Source organism: Oncorhynchus kisutch, linkage group LG15 (genome assembly GCF_002021735.2).
Source record: "Oncorhynchus kisutch isolate 150728-3 linkage group LG15, Okis_V2, whole genome shotgun sequence".
Lineage (NCBI taxonomy): Eukaryota > Metazoa > Chordata > Actinopteri > Salmoniformes > Salmonidae > Oncorhynchus > Oncorhynchus kisutch.
The window spans coordinates 66,774,263-66,798,398 of record NC_034188.2 but is presented as its reverse complement, the minus strand read 5'-3'; the positions used below and the strand labels follow the sequence as shown (position 1 = coordinate 66,798,398).

Below are 24,136 nucleotides of genomic sequence, written 5' to 3'. Positions count from 1 at the left end.
CATTTCTGTTTGGGAACATTCATCTTCTCAAGGACGTATAGATTTTCACAATGACTCTCTAAAACCGCATACAGTATTGTGAACCATTGCTTCATCATGTGTATGGTAAAATGTCAGCTACGTGCAAATGCAATGCAATTAAATTATAGGAGGAAATGTACAGGGAGAGGGAACATTTACAACAAAAGGAAGCATTGTATTGCCCTGGGGAAACACAACGTTTACAGAATAACTGCTGTTATTGATTGTGAATTGTTGGCAAGTTGTTTAGTTCATTAACAGTTTGTTGACAATTTATAAACCCTTTTGTTCAGTCAAATAGAATGCATCTATTATCTGTTTCAAAAATATATAAACATGCTAAATCGTTTTTTAGTAACATAAAATAACTAAATGAGCCTGTCGATAATCATAAATAGTAGGTTTGATTGTGGTGGAGTGGAGAGAAGGTATTATTGCTAATCCTGGTCACCCTTCCGCATCCCAAATGCCACCCTATTCCCTATATAGTGTACTACTTTTGACCAGAGCCCTAATCAAAAGGAGTGCACTATATAGAAATAGGGTGCCATTTGGGACATATATATATCCCCTTAATGAGGTCCATATTCCCAGTCAGCGGTAGAAATATGGTCTGATGACTGGACTGGTGAGTGAATAAAAAGCCCATCAACACTGACTGAGTGCATGTATCATTCACCCAGCATCTCTACTGAGGATGTTTGTCATTTATTGGACAAAAAAGTAATCATCTCAAAGAGAACCATCAATTCTGAGAAAAGGCATGATATGCCTCTATAAATCATAGGGCAGCTTTTTAAGCACATCTTTAACTATTTGTTGGTTCTGAATGTCACATAGACTGCTCTGGTTTTGGTATTCTAATAATGGAAAGTATTTATAGAGACATTTCCAGGTGTCTAAACACAAAGCTTGTGTGCTCCCGGACATGCTTGTATCACTCTTATCAATATGATGGTTGACCCTATACTTGTCAGTATTCAGCCACACATTTCCTCCTGACAGGGACGACTGGTAGCTTGCCATGTCTCAATGCATTTTGAGAGACAGGTTTGCTGTGGGCAGACAGGGCCTGTTATGCCACTGTTGTTTTGCATTCCAACGCGTATTCCTTCTGAGTTGGTGGTTGGTGCTTTGTTTTGTCATTTCACATCTCATGCAAGTCAATGTCATCCCCCCCTGTTGTGTTCGAGCCCCTTGGTACCCTGTAAACGGAGAGGATCGTTTTTTAAAACCACTTACTCTTTCCCTATAGACTGATACATCAAATACAAGAATGTCACTCACTGAGTACATATTTACAGGTTTGAAATTCTCCCAAGATCTTGCGTTTATTTCAAGATTTGCCACTTTGTTTCTGACACTCATACGGTAGCTATCTAAAAAATACTGTATATTCACATTTGGAATGTTAGTCATGCAACAAAATGAACTACTTGTAAAGATTTTCCTCCTCTTCTGAGGAGGAGTAGGAAGAATCGGACCAATATGCAGCGTGGTAGGTGTTCGTCATTTTAATCAATAGCACTGAACACTAAAAATACAAAGTAACAAAAAGAACAACCGAAACAGTTCTGTCTGGTAAACTACATACAAAGACAGAAAACAACTACCCACAAATCATAGTGGGAAAACAGGCTGCCTAAGTATGGTTCTCAATCAGAGACAACGATTGCCAGCTGCCTCTGATTGGGAACCATACCAGGCCAAACACAAAGAAATAGAAAACCTAGAAAACACAACATATAATGCCCACCCCAACTCACGCCCTGACCAAACTAAAACAGAGACCTAAAAAAGGAACTAAAGACAGGACGTGACACTACTATTATATATGAGCTCAGTCTACAGTTGATCAATGATCTTCAGCTCTAGGCTTTTATTTGAAACATGACCCTTCATCTAGGAACTGAGAGCGTGTTGAACTAGCAAGCTTGTTGTTTCTATACTCCTACAAGCAATAAATGATCAGCTGGAGAATCTTAAGTGCATTTTAGATACATATCAAGTAATACAGGCATCAACACATCACACTAAGTACAACCCATTACATGGATTTGGGTCTGTTAAAAATATTCAGTTATTACGCTAAAAGTGTCTCCACTCCAGGACTGTTCCTTTGAGCTATTTATCAATTCCCTTACATCATACATTCTCTCTATAATTGTCAAATCCACTAATTGCCTATTGGCATCATTCTTCAATGGGGTACCACAGAGGACAGCATGTCCATAGCAGCAATGCAACAGCACTTGTAAACTCATAATATACACAAGTATACTTTTTGCTCTACAGAGAGTATTTTAGAACAATCTTTATAATTATCCAGTAAGATGCAAGCTCAGTCTGACAACCTCTACTTCAAACTCTAATGTGCTGTTTCATTAAAGATGAAAAAGGAAGGAATACTCATGGAGAACATGGTGGGACTATGAAAGAAAAGCTTATTAGTATCTCTTTATACATGTCCTTCAACCAGCAACAACACTTCTTATTGTGGGTATGAACACATTCAGTGTGCTGAGCTGCATTAGATGAGGAAGTACAACTACCGGGCACATTTGAGACGATTGGTTAGCAAAAGTATGGCAAGTGGCATAGATTATTGAGGTCGTTTCTATCCTGCTGAAGAACTCTGCAGGCAGATTGGACCGGCTACTGTTTTAACATCAGACAGCCATCCGATCCAAACAGAGGAAATTAAGTGGTTGTGCTGTCCCGGACAGTTGCTGCTGGGCTGGTTGACCCAGAATAGTTCATTCTTTTTCTGGTTTGACTGCAGGGAAGGGTCAGCAGAGATGTCTGCTACAAAGTCTGCTACAGAATTTACTACAACACTACTTTGTGCTCAAGGCAATACAGTAGTATCAAATTCTATTGGCACTAACAATCAATGCAGCACTCATAGGGCCGAAGGAGTCCTAGCTGACCAAACATATTAGAGAGCATAAAACATGCAGAGTGTTTGCAAATGATGATTCCCACAACAGCAATTTATGCATCATGGACGTCAAGGTTAGTGGGCCTTTACTAGGTAGCTTTGAGCCCTGCTCTCCCTAGCACTAAGGCCCATAGTAACTACAAACTCCTTAGTGCAGGGGTCGGCAACAGGCAGCCCGTGTGCCAAAACTGAACTGTAAGTGATTTTGTTGACCCCCCCAAAGTGTTTTGGGAATTTCGTTTTTAGTAAAAAAATATATATACTAAAATCATTGTAAATAATAATTTGTTCTTAACTGACTTATCCAGTTAAATAACGGATAAAAAATCTCCTTTTGGGCTTAGTTGTGGTCAATTTATAGTGTACTAATTATTGTAATAATGTTCTGGCCCCCCGACCATGCGCACCACCAAAAAAACGGCCCGCAGTTTAATTGAATTGCCTACCCCTGCCTTAGTGAATGAGCTGCAAAGAGCTTAGAGAAGTGCTAGTCTGGGATATCAGCCTAATCAATATCATCTGATGCAGCTACTGAAAGAATATCCAGATCAATGTCACCTTCCTTGATTCAAAAAGCAGATATGGTCTAGATATGGTCTATTGGCTTGGCTGGCGACTACAGTACAGCAAACACTAGTTCATGTGTGGATAATAATATCATATCTCTTCATTGTAATTCCCTTATAAAGACAGTGACATCTATGCCCTGTAGCAGTAGTCTAAGGCTGTGCCAATGGAGGAACGGACACATTGTAGAGGAGCGGTTCTTGGAGGAGACAGGTGCCACCTGTAATCTTGTTATCTTGTTAGCTCCATAGAGTCAACAGAGAGGCTGGGAGGCTGATTTGTAGCTTGGGTGTAATAATGCTCTTTAGCAGTAGCAGAAGGTACAGTATGAGATGCTCCAAAGAAAATGACATGGTCAATATGTCCATCTTCCATCTGAATCAGGATATCAGGATTCTAATGAACCTAGCTCAACTTGACCTTACCTGTCATTGGAAATACAGTACCAGTCAAAAGTTTGGACACACCTACTCATTCAAGGGGTTTTCTTTATTTTTACTATGTTCTACATTGTAGAATAATAGTGAAGACATGTAGAAAACAAAAAAAGAGTTATATATGTTAGATTTTAGATTCTTCAAAATAGCCACGCTTTACCTTGAAAACAGCTTTGCACACTCTAGTTTAAAAAAAAGGTTAAATAAAAAAAATGGCATTCTCTCAACCAGCTTCCTGAGGAATGCTTTTCCAACAGTCTTGAAGGAGTTCCCACATATATTGAGCACTTGTTGGCTGCTTTTCCTTCACTCTGCAGTCCTACTCAATTGGGTTGACGTTGGGCCATTGTGGAGGCCAGGTCATCTGATTCAGCACTCCATTACTCTCCTTCTTGGACAAATAGCCCTTACACGGCCTGGAGGTGTGTTTTGGGTCATTGTCCTGTTGAAAAACAAATGATAGTCCTGTTAAACGCAAACCAGATGGGATGGCGTATCACTGGAGAATGCTGTGGTTGCTATGCTGGTTAAGTGTGACTTGAATTCTAAATATATCACAGACAGTGTCACCAGCCAAGCACCCCCACACCATCACACCTCCTCCTCCATGCTTCACGGTGGGAACCACACATGCAGAGATCATCCATTCACCTACTCTGCATCTCACAAAGACACGGCGGTTGGAACGAAAAATCTCAAATTTGGACTCATCCGACCAAAGGACATATTTCCACCAGTCTAATGTCCATTGCTCGTGTTTATTGGCCAAAGCAAGTCCCTTCTTATTATTGGTGTCCTTTAGATTCCAAGAACACAGGATGAGATGTTACTATCCTTTGTGCAAGCACTTCCAAGAGTTAATGAACAGTGAGCCTGGTGAAATTTGGGGAGCGCATCGTCAGTAGTGTACCTTTGGTTCCTAGGGTGTTTCGGCCTTTCACACTATACACCCTCCCCAAAGGCGGCCAGCGACAGGGTGATCAATCCTACGCTTGCGTCCCATTCCCAATTAGTCATAGGAGTTGCCTTGTTGATGATAGCCAACATCCCATGGGACTATGCATGGCAGGGGCGTCCTCCTCCCTGAGTCAAGCATTGTTGACCGCATACCTCCTGGCCCTCTCACTTCGGGGCCCAGCTGGGGTCTTTCCTCTTCATCCAGAGCCACTGACTGCTGCCTTCTGCCGCCTCCGATACAGCTTTGATTGCCGAACGCTGGCTCTGGCCCTTAATTCCAAGGTCTCTAAGCAGTCTGGTTGTAGATGTTGCCACAAAACTTCTGCAGCCCACCTCCACTGGTCGGACTTCTGTGTTCCAGCCATGATGCCGTGCTTCGGCAGCTAGATCGGCATAGCGCAGATGCTTTCGCTCATAAGCCTCATCTACTGAGTCCTCCCAGGGTACTGTGAGCTCAATGATGAAGACCTTCTTGAGCGAACGGGACCAGAGCACCATGTCAGGTCTTAGGGTGGTGGTTGCGATCTCCGGAGGAAACACAAGTTGCCGGCCATGTCAGCTAGCATTTTCCAGTCGCGGGCCAAGCGCAGCTGGTCTCGCTCTAATGGTGTCGAGCCGCGCTTCGGTGGTTTAGCCCCTTCGCGGACAAAGTTTGTCCGTAAGGGGTGTGATGCTGCTGGGGGTGGTAGGGAGTTGGTGGCAGCTCACTTGTCCTCCAGGGCGGACGCAAGGTTTTTAAGGACTTGGTTGTGACGCCAAGTGTAGCGTCCTTGGGTGAGGCTTGTTTTACACCCCGTGAGAATGTGCCTGAGGTTGGCTGGCATGGAACAGAGGGCACAGTCCGGATCTTCACCATACCATTGGTGAAGATTAACTGGAGTTGGAAGGACGTCATATGTTGCTCTGATGGAAAAGCTCAACCACCTCGCTTCCATGGCCCACAGATCCTTCCAGCTGATCTTCCTCTTCTCCACACTGTCCCATCGAGTCCACTGTCCCTGTTTGGCAAGAGAGACTGCCTTGGCCCACCTTGCAGCCTCCTCCTGATGGCGTACTTCCTGCACTACCATCTTCCGCCGCTCTGGTGCAGTGGCCTTACTCCAAGCAGCACGGCTAGTTAGCCCAAGGCCGCCTCTCCCTTGCTGAACATGACCCACAATGTCAGCATGTCTGAGGGCTGCTATTGCCTCCTGGACTGCTTTTCCTGGCCTCCATTTGCGCCCAGTTGCCAAGGTCGGCGCGTTGTTGCTCACCACTGGGTCTCGAGATTCATTCAGTGTCATCTGGAGCCTGGTTTTTGAACACTTGAATTCCTCTGTTAGACTGGTGAGGGGCAGCTTGAGGACACCATCTCCATAGAGGCCGATGGTGGTAAGGCATCGTGGAACTCCGAGCCACTTCTTTAAGTAGCCTGTGACTCCTCTTTCCATCTTCTCGACTGTTGAGATTGGAACCTCATACACTGCTAAGGGCCACAACACCCGGGGTAGGAGACCAAACTGCAGACACCAGGCCTTTAACTTTCCAGGTAGCTGGGTGTTGTCGATGGACTGTAGGCTACTACCGATGTCTTTGCGCAGCTGTTGCACCTGGTCTTTGTCCTTCAGGCTTGCATCATACCACCTTCCAAGGCTTTTTACCGGCTGCTCAGACACTGTTGCGATTTGGTCATCTCCGATGAAGAATTTCAGGTCAGAGAGTACTCCCTTCACAATCGAGATGCTACGTGACTTGGATGGTTTAATCTTCATACGGGCCCAGCTGATGTTCTCCTCGAGTTTTCTGAGCAGTCTCCTGGTGGTGGTCAATGTTGTAATGTCGTCCATGTAGGCTCTGAGTGGAGGGAGGCGGAAACCAGAGTCGACTCGCTGTCCACCAGCAACCCATTTTGAGGATCTGATGATAACCTCCATTGCCATTATGAATGCCAACGGAGAAATGGTACATCCTGCCATTATACCTACATTCAGGCACTGCCATGAGGTGGTGAACTCTGAGGTGGTGAAGCAGAACTGCAGATCCTGGAAGTACGACTTCACCAGGGTTGTGATGGTGTCCGGTATGTGGAAAAATCTGAAGGCAGACCACAGGAGTTCATGGGGCACAGAGCCAAATGCATTGGCAAGGTCGAGAAAGACTACATGGAGGTCCCTTTTCTCCACCTTGGCCATTTGGATCTGGTGCCAGATCATGCTGGAATGTTCCAAGCAGCCAGAGAACCCTGATATTCCTGCCTTCTGTACAGATGTATCGACGTACGCATTCCTTTGCAGGTACTCGGCCATCCTCTGGGCAATGACCCTAAAGAAGATTTTACCCTCGACATTCAGTAAGGAGATTGGGCGGAATTGGCTGATGTTCACTGCATCCTTCTCCTTAGGGATCAGGACCCAGCCTGCCCTACGCCACACTTTGGGTATTATCTTATTTTTCCAAGCTGTTCTCATAAGCCTCCAGAGGAACCTCAGGACGTCTGGTGCGTTCTTATACACTTTGTACGGGACTCCATTTGGCCCCGGGGCTGATGCTGTTCTTGCCCCTCGAACTGTGTTTTCCACCTCTTTCCATGTCGGAGGGCTGGTCTCAATATGATGTTCCGGGGGTTCAATGGGTGGGATATCTGATGGGATGGCCAGATGTTCATGTCGCTTTGAGTCAAAGTTTGATGTTCTCAGGTGCTCCTCTAGGTCTTTCTTTGTTGTTTTTAGAGCTCCACTTTTTTCCTTCGTGAAGAGACTTTTAAGGAACTTGAAGGGATCTTTATAGAATCGAGTTCTAGTTTGTTCTTTCTTCCTTCTGCGTTTCCGTAGGTTCTCTGCTCTACGGAGGGATGCCAACCGGTTTTTGATATCAGCCTGAAGTGCCTCTATGCCCTCCTTCTCCACTTCTGAGGCCTTCTTCCACTGTTTCTTAAGCTGTCGCCTTTCTTGAACGAGGCGCTTGATTTCTTGTTGCCTCCTGGAAACTGGTGGGGTTGGAACCTTTCTCCCGCCTTTTGCCTCTTCCACTCCAAATCTTTCTGTCCCGTACTCATAGATAATGTCCCCCATCCTCTCCAATTCTTCTCCACTGTGCCTCGAAGTTTCTCGAGGGTCAAGGTAAGGTCAGTATTCACTGTTTCCCACAACTTCTTGTCACTGGCGCCGGGCCACTTCACATATGGTCTGTGCCCTGGTAGTCTCCTCTCGACTGCAGGTCTGGGAGGCTCGGTGAGTTCCACTCCTGTTGTTGGTTCCACCTCAGTTGTTACTTCGGTGCTTGAGTTTACGACCTCCATGACAGTGGTACTGATGCACTGCAAACTATGGTTTGCGTCCAGTTGCTGTGCTTCATTCGACTGATTTGATCGCTTTCGCAGAAAGTAATCATTGCGAGGCCTCTGTCTCTCTTTACCCAAACACCCCTTCTTCCCCTGGTGGATCCTCAACCCATGGTGTGATGTAACTTTCCTCCAACCACAGACACATACCTGCATCTGTTTGTGGCCCGCTGTTGCAGCAGAACTTGTGACAGTTGCTGTGGTGTTCTCTTGTGCTGTGCTCTCATTACTCGTAGTCGTTTCCGGTCCAGTCGTTACCATGTTGTCAGCCGATGAGTCATCTTCCGCCCCCGCTCTCGCAGACTCTAGGGGTATTCTCGTATGTTGACTTTCTGTAGCTAAAGCGGGTGTTTCCAACATACTGCGACGCATGGGAAACTACAGAAATAGGAAGCTACCCCATGACTGTCCCAGTGGGGTCTATTCCCTCCTGTCAGCCGTCTCTCCGTGCCGCCACAAGGACTTTCCCCTGTTGTCAGCTGATCTTTCTCAGCAGTCACTGGACAAGTCCAGATATTCAGATTCCAAGAACACAGGATGAGATGTTACTATCCTTTGTGCAAGCACTTCCAAGAGTTAATGAACAGTGAGCCTGGTGAAATTTGGGGAGCGCATCGTCAGTAGTGTACCTTTGGTTCCTAGGGTGTTTCGGCCTTTCACACTATACACCCTCCCCAAAGGCGGCCAGCGACAGGGTGATCAATCCTACGCTTGGGTCCCATTCCCAATTAGTCATAGGAGTTGCCTTGTTGATGATAGCCAACATCCCATGGGACTATGCATGGCAGGGGCGTCCTCCTCCCTGAGTCAAGCATTGTTGACCGCATACCTCCTGGCCCTCTCACTTCGGGGAAATAGTTTCTTTGCAGCAATTTGACCATGAAGGCCTGATTCACGCAGTCTCCTCTGAACAGTTGATTTTAAGACGTGTTTGTTACTGCAATGAACTTATCCTCTGCAGCAGAGGTAACTCTGGGTCTTCCTTTCCTGTTACGGTCCTCATGAGAGCCAGTTTCATCATAGCGCTTGATGGTTTTTGCAACTGCACTTGAAGAAACTTTCAAAGGTCTTGACATTTTCCAGATTTATTGACCTTCATATCTTAAAGTAATGATGGACTGTCGTTTCTCTTTGCTTATTTGAGCTGTTCTTGCTGTTCTGGTCTTTTATCAAATAGGGATATCTTCTGTATACCACCCAAACCTTGTCACAACACAACTGATTGGTTCAAACTCATTAAGGAAAGAAATTCCACAAATTAACTTTTAACAAGGCACACTTGTTAATTGAAATGCATTCCTGGTGACTACCTCATGACACTGGTTGAGAAAATGTCACGTGTGCAAAGATGTCATCAAGGCAAAGAGTGGCAACTGAAGAATCTCAAATATAAAATATATTTTGATTTGTTTACACTTTTTTTACATGATTCCATACGTGTTATTTCATATCTTTGATGCCTTCACTATTATTCTACAATGTAGAAAATAGTTTTTACATTTAAAAAAAAAACTTTGAATGAGTAGGTGTGTCCAAACTTCTGACTGGTACTGTACATCTGGTTCTACCTTGAGTCCTCATCTTCGCTTCCCTTCAATCAACTGCTCACTCTCATCATCAAGCTATAGAGGTGATTTCTGTTCTTTAAACACCATGTGTTTCTGCCTCTCTCCATCCAATGGTCCTTTGCTCCTCTGTTACAGTGTGCTCCCTCCCTGCAGACTGTGGTGACCATCTGTGTTCTCTGCTGCCCTTGAGCTCCATCCTACATCTCATGCTTTGCATGCCACATGTACCAGGTCAACCCTTTGGCTCCCCAGCCCCAGGACCCAGCCTGGTTTATCTGCTAATGCCAAGAGAGACCCTAGTCTGCCCCAGGATGAGATGCACGCTCCAGGCCTATGCTCATCACCCAGGTCCCCTGGGGGTACTAAAAGAAATTTCCCCTTATTCAGATTTTAAGCTCAACTTTGGGGGCTAAAGGAAAGCCCTTAGGTATAATATCTATCAACCGACCGATCATTCTAAAGGTTGTTTGCTTAGTTAGAATACCACATTTTACATGAGCAAGTCAAACAGCACCATCATCTAGTTTCAATGTTTCATAACTAATCTTTAGTATAACAGTATGCACATTTTTGTTAACACTAACACTCGGGAGGCGAAGGTCAAGTCATGCGTCCTCCGAAACAAGACCCGCTTAACCCAGAAGCCAACCACACCAATGTGTCGGAGGAAACACCGTTCAACTGACAACCAAGGTCAGCCTGCAGGGTACTGCCTTCCACAAAGAGTCCCTAGAGCGCGATGAGCCGAGGAAAGCCCCACCAGACAAACCCTCCCCTAACCCGGAAGACGCTTGGCCATTTGTGCACCGCCTTATTGAACTCACGATCACAGCCTGTTGTGATACAGCTGGGATCGAACCCGGGTCTGTAGTGACACCTTCAGCACTGCTACGCAGTTAGACCGCTGCGCCACTCAGGAGGCCCATGTTAACACTTTTCTAACAGAAATTGCCGGCACTGGGTACTTTTTCATGAAATGTGTACTGAATCTACTGTGCCTACTCCTATTATGAGCAGAAGTACAATAGTGAATTAATTAGGCTATATTGCTTCCTGTGAAGTTATCTTACACATAACAAAACAGATGTTATTGTTTTATACAGCTGTTTGACATCCAGACCTCATTGACTACAGCTCTACAGTGGGTAGGCTATGCATAATAATTTTCAAATCCAGATTTTCTTTCATTCTCCCAATACAGATATGGAGGTTTTGGCATGTCTCTTTCCTCTCGTTTCTGCAGTGACTGATAAAACCCATATCAGCCCTGATTTCATAATGCTAACACATGATAGCAGCAACCAGAGCAGCTGCTGTAACACAATGCAACAGACTGGGAAGCCAGAGAGGCTAGATTAATCTCACCCTGCTGCCTATACTGCCAACCTAGAAAGCAGCAGCAGGCTTCCCACCTATCTGCTTGTGGATCTGTTTAACTATTCCCTATTGTCATTTGAAATTATTCTCACATATTTCTTGATATTGTGTGTTCATGTATCAATATCAAATCCATGTAGTCAGTATTTGTATTTATTATGGATCCAGCTCCTCTTCCTGGGGACCGGTAAAATGAAGGCAGTTATACCATTTTAAAAACATTAGAATTACATTCAGATTTCACAACACACTAAGTGTGTGCCCTCAGGCCCCTACTCCACTACCACATATCTACAACACTAAATCCATGTGTATGTGTGTGTATAGTGCATATGTTATCATGTGTGTGGATGCATCTGTCTGTGCCTATGTTTGTGTTGCTTCACAGTCCCTGCTGTTCCATAAGGTGTATGTTTATCTGTTTATTAAATCTGATTATCCTGCTGCATCAGTTACCTGATGTGGAATAGAGTTCCATGTAGTTATGGCTCTATGTAGTACGGTGTGCCTCCCATAGTCTATTCTGGACTTGGGAACTGTGAAGAGACCTCTGGTGGCATGTCTTGTGTGGTATGCATATGTGTCTGAGCTGTGTGCTAGTCATTTAAACAGACAGCTCGGTGCTTTCAACATGCTTTCGCAAATACAAGTTGTGATGAAGTCAAGCTCTTCTCCACTTTGAGAGATTGACATGCATATTATTAATGTTTGCTCGCTGTGTACATCCAAGGGCCAGCCGTGCTGCCCTGGTCTGAGCCAATTGCAATTTTCCTAAGTCCCTCTTTGTGGCACCTGACCACACAACTGAACAGTAGTCCAGGTGCGACAAAACTAAAGAGTGTAGGACCTGCCTTTTTGATAGTGCTGTTAAGAAGGTAGAGCATCACTTTATTACGGACAGACTTCTCCCCATCTTAGCTACTGTTGTATCAATATGTTTTGACTATGACAGTTTACAATCCAGGGTTACTGCAAGCAGTTTAGTCACCTCAACTTGCTCAATTTCCACATTATTTAACACAATATTTAGTTGAGGTTTAGGGTTTAGTGAAAGATTTTGCACAATCTTTTTATTATCAATTTCTCTTAGCCAATCATCAGTCTTTTGTGTAAGTGCTGTGCTTGTTGAGTGACCTTCCCTATAAACTTGCTGAAAGTCTGTTGTCAATTTGTTTTTTTAAATGGCATTGTATCTAATCAAACACATTGTTTTTCCAAACTTTGCTAAGGTTGCCAACAGGCTGATTGGTCGGCTATTTGAGCAAGTAAAGGGAACTTTACTATTCTTAGGTAGCAGAATGAATTTTGCTTCCCTCCAGGCCTGAGGGCACACACTTTCTAGTAGGCTTAAATTGAAGATATGGCAAATAGGAGTCGCCACATAGTCCGCTATTATCCTCGGTAATTTTCCATCCAAGTTTTCAGACCCCAGGAGCTTGTAATTGTTGATAAACAACAATCATTTGTTCTCCTCTTCCACACTCACTTTACGGAATTCAAAATTACAGTTCTTGTCTTTCATAATTTGTTAAGATATACTTAGATGTGTAGTGTCAGTGATGTTGCTGGTATGTCATACCTAAATTTGCTAATCTTGCCAATGAAATAAATCATTTCATAAATGTGTCAAGTGCAACGTCTGTTTGCTGCTCATTACACACCACGGACCAACAAATAGTATTTACATCAACAACATAGGAATCACTACAAAACTTATTGTATGACCTCTTATACACTATATTAGGCCTAGCCTTTGGAACTTTGGTTTTCCTAGATATGGCTACTATATTGGAGGCCAAAAGTCTGTGTAGCCAATAGAGAGTCAGAGTCCCGAGTGTGAGAACAAACATAGTCTGTCTGTAACGGGATTCCTCCTCCTCTTCTGAGGAGGAGTAGCGAGAAGGATCGGAGGACCAATGCGCAGCGTGGTAAGTGTCCATAACGTTTATTTTAAGACATAAACTGAACACTATGAAATACAAAAAAATAAATGTGAACATGAACGAAACCGAAACAGTACCTTGTGGCAACAAACACTCACACGGAAACAAACACCCACAACTCAAAAGTGAAACCCAGTCTACCTATGTATGATTCTCAATCAGAGACAACTAACAACACCTGCCTCTGATTGAGAACCATACTAGGCTGAACTCAAAACCACAACATAGAAAAACACACATAGACAGCCCACCCCAACTCACGCCCTGACCATACTAAATAAAGACAAAACAAAGGAAATAAAGGTCAGAACGTGACACTGTCCCACGGTTGGGTAAAGAAAGTTTGTAGTCACAAAGTATGCAGGAGTCATGAGGCAAATAGCAAAATAGCTAAATGCACATGAAAAAAATAACATAATGACTTGGGGCTAGTAAGTTCAACGTGATCAATACATATTGATGATTTCATTCCTGTGCTGTTTATTACTACCCTGATAGGTTGACTGATCACAGTTTGAAGCTTTTTCTTGAGTGGGCAAGTTGATGAAAGCCAGTCAATATTTAAATGACCCAGAAAATATACTTCTCTGTTGATATCACATACATTATCAAGCTTTTGGTCTATAGCAGCTTCCCACAAGAATGGGCTTTCGGTGAGACAGAAGAACCTACAGCCATATTACTTCAACAGTATGTATGATAATGTGTATATAATGAGGCTCTCATGATGGCTGATTTCATTAGGCAAAGGCATGGCACCAGAACCCTGGATATCTACTGTAACACGGTCCAATGCGCTGACAAGCAAGAGAAGGGGTGATGGCCTATCTCACCCCAACTGCTGCATAGATAGTCCAAATCTAAATACACAACAATCCACTGGGTACACACTGGTTGACTCAATGTTGTTTCCAAGTCATTTCAATAAAATGAGGGTGAACCAACGTGGAATAGACATGGAATTTATGTCTTTGCCCAGTGGGAAGGCCTGTTGCACTTGTTGTTTAATTTATTCATAACACTAATCCAATAGGGCTCAAGCGTATTAACGCAACTAAGAATAGACCTCATTAACCTCTGTGTTCAGATATCTTTACAAGCCACTTATAGCAGGCCCTTATTATGTACAGACATGGAGCACGTATTTAAAATACATAACCTGGTGCTGCAGCTTCAAATGTCAATGGTTCTGACTGAAACAAATGCTTCAACAGCTCATTCAAATATTAAACATGCACACCCAAAGCAATAGATATCCTAAACTCTATCAACCTGGGGCTATTGATTCCTATTGTTGTAGTCTTCATACCCATAAAGGACCCAGTACTTTGCTCCACGCATGACTAGGTTGTTTTATCTGTGTGATGAATGTGTGTCTCTTATCTTCACCTTTGAAGGAATCCGTCCAACAGGGTGTGGCCATTGCAACACGTAAACCATGTGACAGCTCCTCTCCGTCTCAGCACTTCATTGCACTGGGCAGGCTGGGCAGCTGTGGAGAGGTGGTGCCCCTGATGTGCCAGAACATGGAGTCCCATTCCTGATTGAGATGGATGAGCAGATAATGCAGCTGCACCTGGTGAACGGTACTAACCAGTGGTGGAGTGGCACTGCAAGCTTCTATGTAAAATGCATGCGGCATACTGCACTACTGATGTAGCAACTCAGCGAATCGATGTACACAGTTTCCCCTTGGTATGTCAAAGGAGAGTGGGACGGATTTAAATATGAGGGGATGTATGCCTCATTTAATGGTAAGCGTTTTGATATTTTGCCTCCATCTCTCTTTAATGGATTTACAACCTTCACTACTACACTGTTTACATCTGACATCTCACCTTATTTCTCCCATCTACATTGCCTGAGTGTAGAAAATATATAATCCTATGAAACCCACATGCTGACCTCTTTGAGCCCTCTACTGAGTCTGAAGACTAAGATTGGCAAGGACACAAATACCTCCTATCTCTGGAGACTGCCTACAGAGACATAGCCTATTATTCCAGAAACTAACAACATAAATATTGAATGCCTGAAAATGAGAAAGGAGAAAATAATCCTTTAAAAAAATGGCTACCTTTTTGACCATAAGACTACATTCAAACTGAGGTCCATTAGAGTGGTTGGACAGCGAATAATACCTTCGCTAGCTGCTAGAGATAATATTGTGTTGCCATTGTTTTTTAACGTTTGCATAACTCTGTGTTGTTGTTTTTGTCGCACTGCTTTACTTTCTCTTGGCCAGATCGCAGTTGTAAATGAAAACTTGTTTTCAACTGGCCTAACTGGTTAAATAAATTTAAAAAATGTTTTCCTATGTTCTCTTTTGAACTAAATACATAAAGACTCGTAATAAACATTTCAAAGACTGCATCACTTATGAGCACATTAATTGGTGAGCTAACTAATTAATTTGCATATTGTCCTGTATAGGAACGCTGCTTTCAGGAGTCTACCTATACAACCTGTAGTTTTCTATGGCTACTTTGTTACGTGGGAAAAGGCTATGTGGCGCTATTGTAAATTTACAGATTCAGCACCATGGTCAGCTATGAGCTCGGAATGCCGAATTATGAAGTACAGCACCACTGGCCAGTGGACAGCGACCGTAATACACAGGGTCAGCTCTGCTGCCGCACTGTAGCATTCTAGTCTACTCATGATCATTAATAATATGTAATATATATATATAGAAAAAATGCCATTACATTGGGCTTCGCTTCCTTCTCAACGTCGCGCCTATGGGTAACGTTAAGTCTATGAGAAAAGCGTGCCTTGATTTGCAACCCATGGATAAAAATCGGAACATTCACATTCGTTCCTTATGCATTCGATTAGTCGGTACTGAACTGAATAATAGACGGCTGTAGCTTAGCAGTCAGTGTCCCCAAGCGGCCATTGGGCTTTTCTACAGTGATACACATTCTCCAGTGCTGCTGCTAACTTGAGAAAGTCGACGTTGTGCTGATGCAGACACGCCCGTGCCACTTGCGCTCCAAACAGGCTGGTCTGTGCTTTCAACCAACATTGGCAACTTCAATGGAGGATTCAACTGACGTAGTTATGTGTGGCCCATGTGTTCTGTATTCAAGCACCTTTTGATCTGAATGCCCACACAGCTTCAGTGGTTGTAGCCAAGCAACACAAACATATGATAATGAATGCAGAATGCATGCTGCTTCTACAGACACAGACCGGCCTTGAACCAATCTATTATCTGACTTTGTTCCCTCTGTTAATTTGATTACACACATCACGTAGAAATAGCCTAATTACAACGAATCCATATAAGGGTAAGTATTCCTTAGGAAAATATCCTTATAGGCAGCTGCATGACTCTCCACCACACAGATTAAATTCCAAACCAGGTGAATAACCCAATACTGCGAAAGGTCAATTGAAATCTTTGTGTGTTACTAGGCTACAATGTCAACCATCTCATATGAAAATTAATATGAGTCATCTATCAACATACAACAATCTTATTATGTTGGTTGCTTTACCCAGGCTGCCCGTTGTCTCACAGCACTAGTTGTAGGCTACAGCCTACTATTTATCATCCTTATTTATCATCTTGATAGGACGCTTTTGCACCTATACAGATGTAGGTTACAGGCTACGTGACTTAAATCAGCAAAATCATTTAACAAAACTGGTCCAGAGCATCAGACGCTATTTATATCATAATGCAATTAGTCAGACACTACTTTAAATTGAATAGCCTATGCGGCATGCACGCATTAATAGCCTATAGTCTATACTGACAAATGGCAGAGCAGTTTCTGTTAGCATCACCTGAACATTAAATACCTATCAAGATATCTGTAAACACTACACACAATATCAAATCATCCGCCAACGTGTGAGGCCGAAAAAAGTGTATAGCACAACACTAATTTGCCATTTATTGAGCATGCAATTGCTGTGATCAAAGATAAAATACATGACTGACTTACCTTTACGGGTGTTATTAATAGGATACGCCGCGGATGTTTATGGGTAGGCACATGGGCGTTATTTCCACTGTTCAAACATTGTCTTACTGGAGCATTTTTAGTCGAAGAGTAGTGAAATTGACGAGAAAGGTATAACCAACAACGGGTTGACTTTAACTTCAGAAATTGGTCGACAAATTGTTAGGCGAAGTCCTTTCTTAAACCATAATTATCAAAAATCCAGTGACCGAGGCAGATGTCATGGGAAAGATATATCCCTGATACCTGCATCGGGTTAAAACCCCACCTTAATCCCAATACAATCCAAGTGAGACTGAAAAAGATATGCAAACGAAAAACCAAATCCGAAATCCAGCTATCGTCCCAGGAAAGTGTAGCCTGTCAAATGAGTAGCCTGTCAAGTGAGCCTTGCCGCTTTGAATAAGACACGTTGGGCTGCATTAGAGGTATATTCATATAGTGCAATATGCATGTACCAATATTGGCATTATGAATGATGAAGGTAGAAAGCCATGCAGTTAAGGATCCTTTGAAGCAATGGGTTGTCAGGCTAGTGTTTTTGAACGGACACGCGATTGAAACAGACGCATTGGGATTGGTGTTACATTCAGCCACACCGTTTCTGATATTCTGCGTATCTAAAAGTCTGAGATGGTTGTGAAGGTCGACGACTACAATGACAGCCTAGAATAGATAACCACTATTTATTTTATTTTATGATAATCAAATCAAGGTTGCCAAACATCCTGCTCTCCTTGATAATGTTGGCCGTTAACTTCCCTTGTCGTTTGAAGGAACACCACCCACGCATAGTTTAAAGCGTGTATTTCTCTTGATAGCCAATATATGCTTACCCACGCGAGCAATTAGTTTTCATACATGGCTTGCTTCTTTGTCCACTCGTTCTGCAAAAACAATGCGGTCGATTTTTCCGGGCAGGGTAGTGGCAGAATTAATCCTGCTTCATTCCATAGAGCGAGCAGGCAAGATTTTGCAATGCGTCTCTACTCAACAGCATAACACTTGCGTAATAGGAGGATCACGACTGATAGGCTTACAAATGAATAGATATTTCCTCACCATGATGTCTTGAACAAATGCAGAACAGATAAAATATTTACAAAGTGGCCCACAGACGAATTAATGTTAACATTACTTTGCGACATATTCTCTATGACAAGCACAGCATTGCAGCAATGTGATGTCATTTAATTTAAGGTAATACACCAAACATTGCGTATTCTGGTCTCGGATGGGATGCTGATTAAGGTCTCTGATTTCTGGAGAGTTTATCCGTATTGGTGGGATGCCAAAGTGACATGGGATGGGACTTCAGGATGGGCTGGCTGTTGTGACCAGTACATAATGAGATACTGCGTGGGGGGTTGTCTGAATACCAGTTGAGCTGCACATTGTAAAAGTATTAGTTTTCAGATGATCATCCCTTTCTTCGTCACTCTCCACCTAATCCATATCTCATTGAATGTTGATGGAACAAATAGAACACATCATCTTTATTTTACAGGTGTAAACCTACCCCTATGGAAATGTGGTTGAGAAAGTATGTTGGTCAGGATCAGGATTACACTGACACCCCCATAATGCTCTCTTAAGGGTGTTTTCACATATAGTCCTCTTTAAAATAACCGATCTCAGTCCTCTTTAAAGTGAACGGGGGGAGGGGGGGGGGGGGTTATAAAGCGAAATAACTCAGTTCTCTTTGTTTTCACATTTCTGTGTTTAGAAAGGAACCAAGGTATTTTTCCAACATGCACTCTTAGTTTTTACAAAGTGCAGGACAAGCCATTCAATCAGAATGTGTTATCAGACAGCTACTTACATTTTGGAAGCTAATAGATTGCATTTCATTAAAATATGGGACATATTAATTGTAATCAGAAGATACTATTAACATGTACACTACAGTTCAAAAGTTTGGGGTCACTTAGAAATTTCTCTCTACGCCTATGTAGTTATTCCATTAAAAATCAGCCGTTTCCAGCTACAATAGTCATTTACAACATTAACAATGTCTTCACTGTATTTCTGATCAATTTTATGTTATTTTAAGTGGACAAAAAAATGTGCTTTTCTTTCAAAAACAAGGACATTTCTAAGTGACCGCAAACTTTTGAACAGTAGTGTACATTTAATTGCTAACAGAATAAATAGCAACAGAACAACTGCAGAATAAATAATGCTGTAATTGGAAATTGTATACCCAATGTAGGCTACTGCCCCTTTAAGAGCTAGAATATATGTTATACCTTATGTTGTGATTCTCACCAAATAGGTTGTCTATTCACACGATTCAAAATCCACAGTCAATAAACAGCTTATGAAGATATGTTAGCTGAAAGATCACATATTGTAAACAAATAATCTGAACTAAATCCTCCACACATTTTGGAATTTTTGACCACCCTTGACAATCGTTAATCAATATCCAAAAACAGCACACATTCTTTTCCCGCAAACCTGCAGATCATCATCTTCTCTCTATTGTGGCACCAATATGACGGTTTATGGAAGGGGAAACAATGTTGCAGTAGTCTAGTGTGTGGTGCGGGAGAAAGGACAAGCGCACCTGGGGAGATTTGCGTTCACCTTGCCCTAAAAAAGGGAACCGGACCTCGGAATTCAAGCGAACCGAACTCAGACCTCCTCTCGAGATGGTCTCAGTTCGGTTCGCTTCGGGGGCTCTTTTGAGGGGTCCGAGTTCCTTAAGCGAACCGCACTGAGTTCACAAAAATTGTCCTAAAGGGACCAAGTGTGAAAATACCCTAAGACACCTCATAGTTCCTGACACACTCAGTCCTGTGCTGGATCAATGAAACTGGCCAAACAGTGCATGAAGAGACAACCTCTTGAATATCCACCCACCAGAAAAACAATGGGTAATCCACTCAGGGCTGCAAAGTGAGATACCACCAGCCACATCATCTCATGGTGAAATGAATTGGGAGCATGTATAGTTGTGTGCTCTCTACACACTCTTTGTAAGATGAGGAACACTATTCTGTCCAACTTAAAGAACTGCATCTGGGAAAGCTATTGATGCCTGTTGTTAAAATGGCCAGCTTCAGTCAACTGATTCTAGCCATCCTTTATGGTTAGTTCAAGTTGGGCAGCTTCGTCTCCTATTCAGAAGACCCCCGCTTTTGTTAGTGTCTTATTGGTCAAGGTCACTTCACATACTTATCATCACATCTCTTTCAGCCTATCAGCAGCCTTGATTTCGGGGACTTCAGTTTCAGTTGGTCTATGACCCCAGTACGCTGTGTGGCCAGAAATGTGCCTTCCCCATCCTGATGAGCACTTCCACAGTTTTCCCTCCTTCTGAACTTTTCCTCCTGTGGACTGTGCATGCATCTAAATGAACATATAGTTCATGTCTGTTCTCACCGAACATGATTTTCAGTTGTCTGAACCATGAATGGTCAGATGTGTGTGTGATGGGTAAATGTGGACAGCTTCTTCCATTCTTCCATTAAACTCCCCTTAACTTGGACATCAGCCTCATCCTTGTTCTGGCCGTAAATTCTGTGGTGGTTGCTACCGGCCCTAAGCCGGCACCAACGATTTCTTATTACATTCATGTTCCATCGATTCTCTACAACCTTACCCCTATTTTTCACCTGTAAAGCAGCTAAATGTCACAAACTGTATGGGACAGGAGAAAGTGCTGACTGAGGAAGTGTTTCCTGTGGTGCTTATTCAAGTCGTTTATGTGTATACATTTTTTAAAGTCATTTACCACAGAACTCGACACCCAAGTCCCAAGTCGAGGAAGATTATGGCAACAAAAAACCACTGTTGCCAGCTGGATTCATCAAAAAGGCTTGCTGCTTTAACTGTACCTGCCATGAAATATTATGACAGACATCAGGTCATGCTTATAAGACATTTTATAACAATACTTCACTGCATTTGAGATTGTGTATTTACCTACAGTATCATCTTGACACGTTGTGGTCATTATGTTTTCGTATAAAGGGTGTTTATCTAAAATATTATTATAATAACCTTTCAATAATTGACTTCAAAAGAAAGATCCAATGTTAACAATCCAAGAAAGACCATGTGGGGTGTGTTGCTCATACTCACACAATGATCTAACCATAACAACCTAATATCCCTCAACAACAATCATTTGCGCAATTGAATACTGGGATATTTTGCACAGTTTTCGTTTACTTGTTAATTGTTCATAATGAAATGTTGTAAATGAGAGCAAACCCAGCATGATTTAACATGCATGTACCTTTACCAACAGAGAGATCCTTTCATCATCTGCATACTCAGAGTCTGTATAGCCTGCAGAATTTAAAGTCCATGAATATATGTGTGTTCATGGTGTAGATGAATGCATTAGGGCTCATGCACTGCATGCTGATAGAAATAGAAAGAGAGCAAGGAAGGAAAGTCAATCCACCGTTTGTCAGGCTGCAACCTATGAGGCCAGGCTCCCTCTCCCCATAATGCACTGTAAAAGTGATTGATTGGTATGATATTGAGAGATTGTCCATCTGAACTGTCCTCACTCACCAACGTGATGAAATTACTGTGCACTGATCTTTGAAAGCGTAATCACAGATTAGGTCAGTGCTATCCATCTATTCTTATGCGGAAACTTGCCATTTCCTAAAGTGCAGATCATACAAGAGGCGAATACACACGCACAGATCCAGAACTCACCACCAAGACACTAATATCCTTAGAGGCTGTGCTTAATGTTCTGGAACATATTAGAAGTTGATGCTTCCTGGCCCGGGTACAGGTGCACATGTGCCTGATATGGGCATTCTCGGCAGGTCGGCTACTGCGTAGCAATCTAGAGGTGCCAAAAGCCCCAGGCCCAGATTCACAAAACCTTCTTAAGAAGAAATGTCTTCCTAACTGCCATTTTTTCCTTAACTATAGACTTAAGAAGAAAGTTAAGCAAAGTTGCTATTCCTCAAAAAGGTTATTGGAAAATAAAGCTGTTTCTTATGTTTCTCCTTAAGAAAAAATAAAATAAAGTCCTTGGAAATGTTTTTAATTCCAACAAAGCTAAACCCTTGTCTTAAACTCAGGGCAGTGAGAGAAAAAGCTCATGGAAGCAGTTGAACATGTGTAATTCACTCACAAACCTCCTCTGAAAGTTTCAGTATTGATTATTTTAAACCAAAGAACATGTTTTAGAACTGTACGAAATATGCTAACATGATTGCCATTGCTATCTAAAACAGTTGCCTTGCAACACACATCTTAAGAACATTCTAAGAAGATATTTGAGAAGCTCGTAAGAAAATCATTAAATCTTAAGATATTGTTGAGGAATTACACTTATGAACTATCGTCTAAAGTTATATTTTTTAAAGTTTTTCTTAAGTTTTTGCATAAGAAGTGTTTTGTGAATCTGGGCTTGTCTGTCTTGTCTGCCCTGTCTTTTTACTGTTGTTTTATTTCTTTACTTACTTATTGTTCACCTAATACCTTTTTTGCACTATTGGTTAGAGCCTGTAAGTAAGCATTTCACTGTAAGGTCAACACCTGTTGTATTCGGCGCAGGTGACAAAAAAACATTGATTTGATTTGATTTGAAAGCCTATGTAATTTATGATTGCCAGGAAGGCCAAACAAATGTTTTTTAGATGGCCGTTTTGGCCTCTAAAATGTGCTTATTATTATCAAGTTACCTCCCCACTATTAATTATTTTAAAGTTCACTACAAATTGAGAAATGTTATAAAATAGTGATCCATTGTGACTACTATACTTGACTACACAGGAGCCTTGTGCCACTCACCGCTCTGCTCAGGAGACAATATAGGATATAGCTAGATGTTTTTATTAATGTTAACGCAGGTAACATCTGTTGAACAATGTAACTATCGCATACCATGTGATAAATCTGTATGAAACACAGGATAACCACGACTGTTTATATCCAAGGCTTCCGGTATTGACTCAGACATCATCTAGGAGTGTTGGGTTGACTCTCTCAGGCAGGATGAAAACATCTACATCGACCATGATCCTTTGCTAGTTACGGCCCACTTTCACCATGATCCTTAGCGATTTTTGGTGCCATTCAGCCTCATTCAGCAATATGGCGTGTTTCAAATTCATATACTTCATGCGCCATTGGGAGTTTTCCATAGGAATACGTGGAGGGCGTCAGTTCTATCACTATATGGTTTTAATGTCTATGGATATGGGTCCAGCTCAAAATGTCATTTTTGACACAACATAGTGGCCCTCGATCAATTTCCATTAAGAACACTGTAGTCCCCTATTCCTTCCTGGTGAGTGAGCCAAAAGGAGTCCTAATCAGATGCATCAGTTCCCGTGCCCATGTCCTCCTGTGTAGGCCTTTGTGGCTTGAATGATGATTAGCATTATTTTATTCAGGTATATAGACTATTAAATAATACTGTGATGAGCCATTGTTTAGGAGCTGCAGGAACAGAAACATCATTACAGTACGTTAGATGGTTGTGATTGTCATGTGTCTATTTCTATATCTCAGTGAGCACATTATTTAATCACTCCTACAAAATACTGTCCCATTGTGCGAGATGTTAGATATTCGTCTTAATGCAACATAAACCTCATATCATAATGATGAGAGCATGCAGCCTCCCTGTGTTTTTCATTATAACAGTCTGTAATTGGCTTGTCAGCAGCGATGTTCACACCCAGAGGAAATACATCCTCAGAGAGAACAGAACAGTGTGTATCCTCCATGGTCAACCTTACTGGATGTGGTCCATTGTGTCCTGATGATTTTCGTCTGTGGGTTAGCACATGCCTCAAGACCCTGATGGATAAATAAAAAGCTCAATTGTGTTTTTCAATAGGATCAATAAAATGTGAATTACCCATATTATGCTTGATGTCAGTCAACAGGGTTTCCTAGCTTGTGTCTAAAACTGGGGATAACCATGTGACATAGTGATAATGACTCATACACACCAATTAAAACTATAGCTACTGCAACTCAAATTACCCACAAAAGATACATAACACATTCTGCATCCATTTAGAGGATGTATGCCATTTAGCA

General features: G+C 42.4%; 1 protein-coding gene across 2 annotated transcripts in view; it reads right to left on the bottom strand.

Moving 5' to 3' along the window:
* Positions 1-18,407, bottom strand: part of LOC109906087 (leucine-rich repeat and fibronectin type III domain-containing protein 1) — a 134,082-nt gene extending 115,675 nt beyond the window's left edge. Inside the window, exon 1 of one of the 2 annotated variants that reach the window (XM_031790869.1) lies at positions 17,941-18,407. The gene's annotated coding sequence lies outside the window, so the exon portion shown is untranslated. Of the gene's footprint in view, positions 1-17,086; positions 17,908-17,940 lie in introns of those variants that run through there. The other variant, XM_031790868.1, reaches the window with a different exon arrangement.
* Between the last annotated feature and the right edge of the window lie 5,729 nt (positions 18,408-24,136).